Genomic DNA, 7,231 nt, shown 5'->3' on the forward strand with positions numbered 1-7,231 from the left:
AGGCGTAGCGGAGGTTGGACGGTGCAGGAGCAGCGTACAAAGCGATAAGTTCTTTTTCTTCCTTTTTTCCTTTTATTTGTTTTCTATATTGATCGTTGTGTGGTTGGGTTTGTAGGGATAAACGATGTAAGAATTATTATTTTGCGGTTTAGTGCATCTTTGGTAACACGCGAGTACCGTGCGCCACGGGCAATGTTGCAGTAACGTTGACCACGTGGTGAACGGGGTAGGCGGCAGTTTTAACCCGTAGTAGGGTGTTTGGGTGCGCCTGTTTAGTTATATTAATGGTGTTAGACTGAACTACGTGTGTTCTGTTCGATGGTCGGGCGGGCGATGGTCAAGCGGGCTGGAAAAACCACGGGCGCCAGCTATCTCGTGCAGTGCGGGGAATGCACGCGCTGGTGCTACCTAGATGAGACGGCCTTCACAAGTCTAGCCGACGCTGAGGAGGCGAGCTTCGTGTGCAAGCTGTGCGAGAAAGTGAAGGCGGCCGTGCAGCGCATGGAAGCTTGCATTGAGGAGCTAAAGGGGGAGCTGAAGGTGGAGCGAGATCAGAGAATTCAGCTCCAAGCGCAGCTCGGAGCCGCACGTGAGCGTGGGAAGGCTACCGCCAGCCTAGTAGAACAAATGGAGGCCGATCTAAGGAAGGAACGGGAAAGGCGGGCCGAGCTCGAAGAGCGAGCAAAGGCGCTTATGGCGCTTGACTCCGGTCCCGAGCAGTGTGAGGCGAAAGGCAAGGGCAACACGGAATCCCAGGCAGAAACAGGCAAGAAAGGGGACCTAGGGGCTGCAATGGCACATGTAGGAACAGGCGACAGCAGGCGAAAAAGCTACAGCGATGTGGCGCGGCAGTCTTCCGGCGGGGCAAAGCAAGGAGCACCGGCAGCGGGCTCGTTATCGCGAGTCTTGGACACTCAGCGAACGGGAGATCAGCGGGCGCAAACGGGATCACAGCAATCGCAAGCCGGAAGCGAACGACTAGACCGTAGAAGGGTCCTAGTGGTGGGGGACTCCAATGTAGCCAGAGTCAAGCAGGGCGTCCTTACGACAGTGAAGGCAGACAGGAGGGTAAAAGTGGAGGCCCAGTAAGGAAAGTGCATGACGGATGCACTGGCCAAAGCACAGGAAGTGGTAGGGGACAGCATGGAGGGTGAATACCTCATCATCATTCATGCTGGTCTCAACGATGCCCTGAAGGGAAAGAGCCAGAACCTTCAGAGACAGTTTGAGGATGGGATGCGTAAGCTTCGAGAAACTTCTGAGGGTGTGCATGTGTCCATATGCACCATCCCAGAAGTCTGGGGGCAATCTGGCGTTATGGAAAGGAGGGTGATAGAAGCTAACTGTGTCATCAGAGGTATGAGGCGGCAGCTCGGCTACAGCGTAATGGAGGTAAACAAAGACGTGTACGAGCCGGGCTTGCGCCCTTTTGCACAAGATGGCATTGATTACAGTGGTGCCACGGGCAGGAGGGTAGGTAATAGGATGGGTCGCCAAGCCACAGCTTTTTTAGGGGGACCCAGTGTCCTGAGGCCACCAGTGTAGACAGATACGATTTCAAAGAGACGCCAATATCCAAGACACGTAGAGTCCGGGGGAGAAGAAATCGACGTAGGCACGAGGGCCGAGCAAATTCAGACGTAGGGTATATTAACATGCAGGGTGGCAGGAATAGGTTGAAGTGGGGAGAGATAGAAGAGCAGCTAAGGGAGGAGACGCTGATGGTATATGGATTTGTAAAAACACATCTTAGGGACATGGAACAACCACCTATCAATCCGGACTACGCATGGGAATATTGCAATAGAACAGAAGGCAGCAGAAAGGGGGGTGGTATTGGGGCATTTATTAATAAAAGTACAGACTGGCAAAGGCTCAAGCAGGAGTGCAGGGAACATTTATGGCTAAAAGGGAAAGTGGCAGGGCAGATGACACTCCTGGGCTTTGTATACTTGTGGACAGAAGCAAATGCCAGAGAGGAAAACCAAGAAATGGTGCAGTGCATAGAAAAGGACATTGGTGAACTAGGAGAAGAGTGCGAGATAATTATATTAGGAGATATGAATGCGCACATAGAAGATATGGATGGATATACTGACCCAACAGGCAGAATACTGATGGATATGTGTGAAAGGCATGATTTAATCATTTGCAACAGTACCGAGAAGTGCGAAGGGCAGATAACATGGGAGGTGGGAAGGCTGCAGTCGACGATAGATTACGCACTGATGTCACATAGGATGTGTGATAGGCTAAGGGTGATGAACATAGATGAATATGGTTCCAGAAGCTTGGGTAGTGATCACAAACGTATCAAGCTGAGTTTTGGAAGAGAAATGAAAATAGGAAGGAGGCAATATGAGCAACACCAGGGTAATATTTGTTCACAAAGGCAAATAGAAATAGCAACTAACGAGATTGAGAAAGTAATCACCGAGGATACTAAAACAGTGTGGACGTAAACAAATCTAACTAGACTGAGTTGGAGCTTGCTAAGGTACGAGTCAAATCAACCGGGAAAAGGAGACACAAACCCAAGAGATGGTGGGATGAGGAAGTTAAGAGAGCCATAGTAAGACGTCAGGAAGCCTCCAGAGAACACAGGCATGCTGAACAGAGGGGTGAGCCGGAAGATGATGTCGAAATAAAATGGAGTAACTTTTTGAGCTGCAGAAGGGCAGCTTCCTATCTGATCAATGAAAAGATTAGAAGAAAGGGGGCCCAATGGATGGCGGAAGTAAACAAAAAGGATAGAAAGGCAGCTGAAAAGTTTTGGAACCATCTCAATTCTCTGAGTAATAAGACAAGCATGGAACAGAGGTTTATAACTACAGTTCAAGGGGTTAGGCTAGAAGGGGATGAGGCAATGGAATTTATAAGAACAATGATGACAGAAAAATTCAAACAACAAGGAAGCGATGCATGCACCGTAACGGATAAGAATAGACCAATTAGCGCAGTGGCTCCACTGGGACAACAACAGTGGGAAAGGGCAGAGAAGAGGGTTCCTAATAGCACATCAACAGGCCCTGACGGCATCCCAATTATGCTAATAAAGAAATTAGGTCCAAACTCCAAGCAAACATTAAGAGAAGCAGCGAGCAAAGCAATAATGGATGGTGAAGCCCCCCATGGGTAGAAACTAAGCCGGATGAGCATGATCTATAAAGGGAAGGGGGACAAAGCTGATATAAACAACTACCGTCCTATAACAGTGACATCAGTAGTTTACAGGCTGGTGATGCAGATCGTAAAGGAAATACTACAGACATGGGTGGAGAATGAGGGGGTGCTGGGGGAGCTACAAAATGGGTTCCGCAAACGAAAGAGGTTGGAGGATAATCTGTTCTCATTGACGCAGTGTATTGAAATGGCAGAAAAAGAACACAGGCCCCTGTGGCTGGCATTTCTAGATATCAAAGGAGCTTACGATAGTGTGACTCAAGACTTGTGGGGAATACTGGACACACTAGATGTGGAAGATGGAATAACTAATCTTTTAAAGGACATCTATAAAAGTAACAGGGTAGTTATAAAATGGGAAAAACAGGTATCCGAACCTATAGAGATACAACGCGGGCTTCGACAGGGGTGTCCCTTGTCACCTCTGTTATTTATGCTGTATCTACAAGGATTAGAAGCTAAATTAGAGGGGAGTAGACTCGGCTTCAGCCTCTTTTGCCAAGCAAGGAAAACCCGTTGAACAGTCATTACCGGCATTGATGTATGCAGGTGATATAGTTTAATGGCCGACAACAAGGAAGATCTGCAGGGATTGATATAGACATCTGCGGTAATCAAGGAGATAGGTTAAATTTGAAGTTCAGTAGGGAAAAATCGGCAATCATGATTCTTAATGATAGTGAAGGCAGTGAGCATAAGATACAGGAAGTCACGCCGGAGATAGTGAATAAATACAAATATCTGGGCGTATAGATAAACAACGGGGCTGAGTACCTAAGGGAGCACGAAAGACACGTAATGACTAAGGGCAACAGGAATGCAGCTGTAATGAAAAATAGGGCACTGTGGAACTACAATAGGTATGACGTTGTGAGAGGGATTTGGAAAGGGGTAATGGTCCCAGGTCTGACGTTCGGCAATGCGGTCTTGTGCATGAGATCAGAGGTTCAAGCAAGATTGGAAATGAAACAACGTGGCATAGGTAGGCTTGTTTTGGGAGCACACGGGAATACCCCTAATCAGGGGGTACAGGGTGACATGGGATGGACATCGTTCGAGGGCTAGCAGCAAGATAGAATTTGAGGAGCGATTGAGAAAAATGGGAGAGGAGCGTTGGGCTAGGAAAGTTTTCAGCTACTTGTACATGAAGAATGTTGATACTAAATGGAGGAAGCGAACTCGAAAATTGTCAAGCAAGTATTTAGACAACAGCAGAATACCAAGGCAAAAGGAAACATCGGTTAAGAAGAAGGTGAAGGAAACCGAGAGGGACATGTGGAAAATATGGATGCTTACGAAATCATCACTGGAGACCTACCGAACTTTCAAGCAGGAAATTGCAAAAGAAAAGATCTACGACAATTCTCGGGGTAGTTCTCTGCTGTTTGAGGCCAGGACGGGAGTATCGCGGACCAAGACGTACCGAGCCAAATACGAAGGCACAGACACGTTATGTAGTGCGTGTGGAGAGAAGGAAACGGCTGAACATTTGATAATGTTCTGTAAAGGGCTTCACCCTACAGTCCAAGATAATGGCGCGGGATTTTTCAAATAATTGGGGTTTAGGGACACTGAAAGCAAGATAGACCTTAAACGAGTAGAAATAACCAGGAGGAGGCTAACCGATTGATGGCTACAATCAAGGCACGAGTGAAATGCAATCCTTCAATACATAGTGATAGTACTAAACTTTATGGCTAGGTGGCGTGAGCCGCCGCCCGATCTAAAGGGCACAGCCGTATACATCCATCCATCCATCCATCCATCTATCCATCCATCCATCCATCCATCCATCCATCCATCCATCCATCAACCATCCATCCATCCATCCATCCATCCATCCATCTATCCATCCATCCATCCATCCATCCATATATATAAATATATTATTGCATGTAATATCGCTAGATGGTGCTAGTTTTAGTAGAGTTGATGACTAAACCTAAGTGATGGCGCTGTATGGCTCCCTCTTGGCGCGCTTTCTCTTTCGCTCGGAGTTGCCTGATGGAAGACAAGGCTCCGGAACGGAGGGCACTGAAGGCGGCGGCAGCGCGCGCTCGCAGACAGAATCCTGAGGTGAGAGCCCGCGAGGCCGAAGCTGCACGTCGACGCCGCGAAGCGGATCCCGCCGTTCGAGCCCGCGAGGCCGAAGATGCTCGACAAGCTGCACGGCTGCGGCGCGAAAACCCCGCTGTTCGAGCCGGCGAGGCCGAAGCTGCACGGCTGCGGCGCGAATCGTATCTTCAAAATCACGGTTTACCGATGATTCCATCCGGAGCTTCGCCCCACTCATCATCATTCACCACGTGGATATGCTGTGATTTTTTCAATGGATGTACAATGGTCTCATTGTGACAATATTTCCAGTGTTCTAAATAGCACTTCCGATCACGTTAAAAAATACCCGTCAGAGCTGACGTGGTCCCGTAATCGCTCGTCCGCTTTCCGAGTCATTCTGACCGTCTCACCACGGTATTTCCAAATCCCGTATTCGTAACTACGGGGGGAAAGTAGCAGACTGGAATGGTGCGTCTTCCAAAAAAAAAACAGCAATACCTCGTCTGGAGGGTAAGATAACTAATATAATAGAAGATAAATTATGGCTTTCCCTTGCAATGTTTATTTGCCTTTCGAGTATTATACCTACATCTGCTTAAAGATAAACACACATGCTAGTAGCCAACGCCATTTCAGTCAGTTTCTCGTGTGAACTGTTCACCCTGTTTCGTGGACGATAACGCAATTTTCTTTTGTTTACAGAATGGCACATCGGCATAATGTACAGTCGAGCAGCGGTACAACGTAAAAAGTCGCTGCAGATAGAACCAAATGCGCCGCGCAACTGCCCCGCTTAAGTCATGTTTTTTTTTCGGGCAAGTCGTCTTGTACTGGTGGAGAGCTACGCCCCTGAGCTCACTGTAACAAGAAATGTCAATTTCTAAATCAGCTACGCCAAGTGTGTGCTGAGAACGAGATATCGGGGAAAAGAAATCGAATAAATAGAACGAATCAGGTGCAAAGTGTCTTTTGGCGTTTCTCTGCTTCTGGGCTAGATAGTAAGCTTTACGCGTTTTTGTGTGGGTACAATGCCAGTATTATGCAAGGGTACGCAGCATTCGTAGAGTGCACAATGAAGCAGTTTAAAACGGCTGTGTGAAGACATAAAATCAGTGAAACAATTGTAGAACGTGCCATTGTCTTCTTTCTTAGATTCGATGGCATTTAGGCTACCGTACTGGGTGCCATGAGATTACCGCTCATGAGGTTGCTTGGTCCATTTGAGTACGGAGGTTCCAAATAATCGTGACGCATGTAACTGCTGCGTTGTGTTTGCAGATGAGCGATTCCCAAAGGCCAATGCTTCAGGAGGCAGCAAGAATGTAAGGAAGTGTTTATAGCAACATTACTCGGTCGTTTCATTTAGCGCGGGCATGCGCGCAAAACTTGCCTAACTTGGACAGCGAAGCCTGCAAAGAGTTGTGGACAAAGTGTCAGTGATTTTAGGAGTAGAGCACTCAAGATGTCTAAAATAAACAATACTCCACACTGTACATGACCTTTCCGACAGCCTTGTTGAGATAAAAAAAAAAGAAATGATTCGGGATTTTCAGACAAAAGTAACATCGGAGCACAAAAGTTGATACATATTGAGAAATGTCTTTAACTTGCAGTCATGCTTGGAGTTGATGTGAGAACATCTTAACGTAGGTTTGTATCTATCGTAAAGCCATATATATAAATAACCGTATAATGCCAATTTTTTGTATTCGTATTGACTTACTTTCCCATATACCATGCTAGAAGCCTCAATCATAATGATGTTAGTTTGTAAAGCTAACATCTGTAAAACTAACATCTTTTTATCAATTAGTATGAGGATCGGATTATTTAGGGTGTCAGAAACTGTGCCACTGCTAACACATGTCGGTTACTTTCTTTATGATGGAGGCTTCTATTATGGCATATGGGAAAGTAAGCCAATACATATCCAGAAAATTGGCATTACGAGGCTATGCGTATATGTGGCTTCACGACACATAAAAACCTG

The 7,231-nt window shown here is 46.8% G+C and overlaps 1 pseudogene; it reads left to right on the forward strand.

Annotated features, from left to right (window-relative positions):
- Window positions 1-333: 333 nt before the first annotated feature.
- On the forward strand, window positions 334-1,545 carry LOC119398746 (uncharacterized; annotated as a pseudogene).
- Window positions 1,546-7,231: the final 5,686 nt, after the last annotated feature.

The sequence above is a fragment of the Rhipicephalus sanguineus genome, chromosome 7, assembly GCF_013339695.2.
Source record: "Rhipicephalus sanguineus isolate Rsan-2018 chromosome 7, BIME_Rsan_1.4, whole genome shotgun sequence".
NCBI classification, from domain to species: domain Eukaryota; kingdom Metazoa; phylum Arthropoda; class Arachnida; order Ixodida; family Ixodidae; genus Rhipicephalus; species Rhipicephalus sanguineus.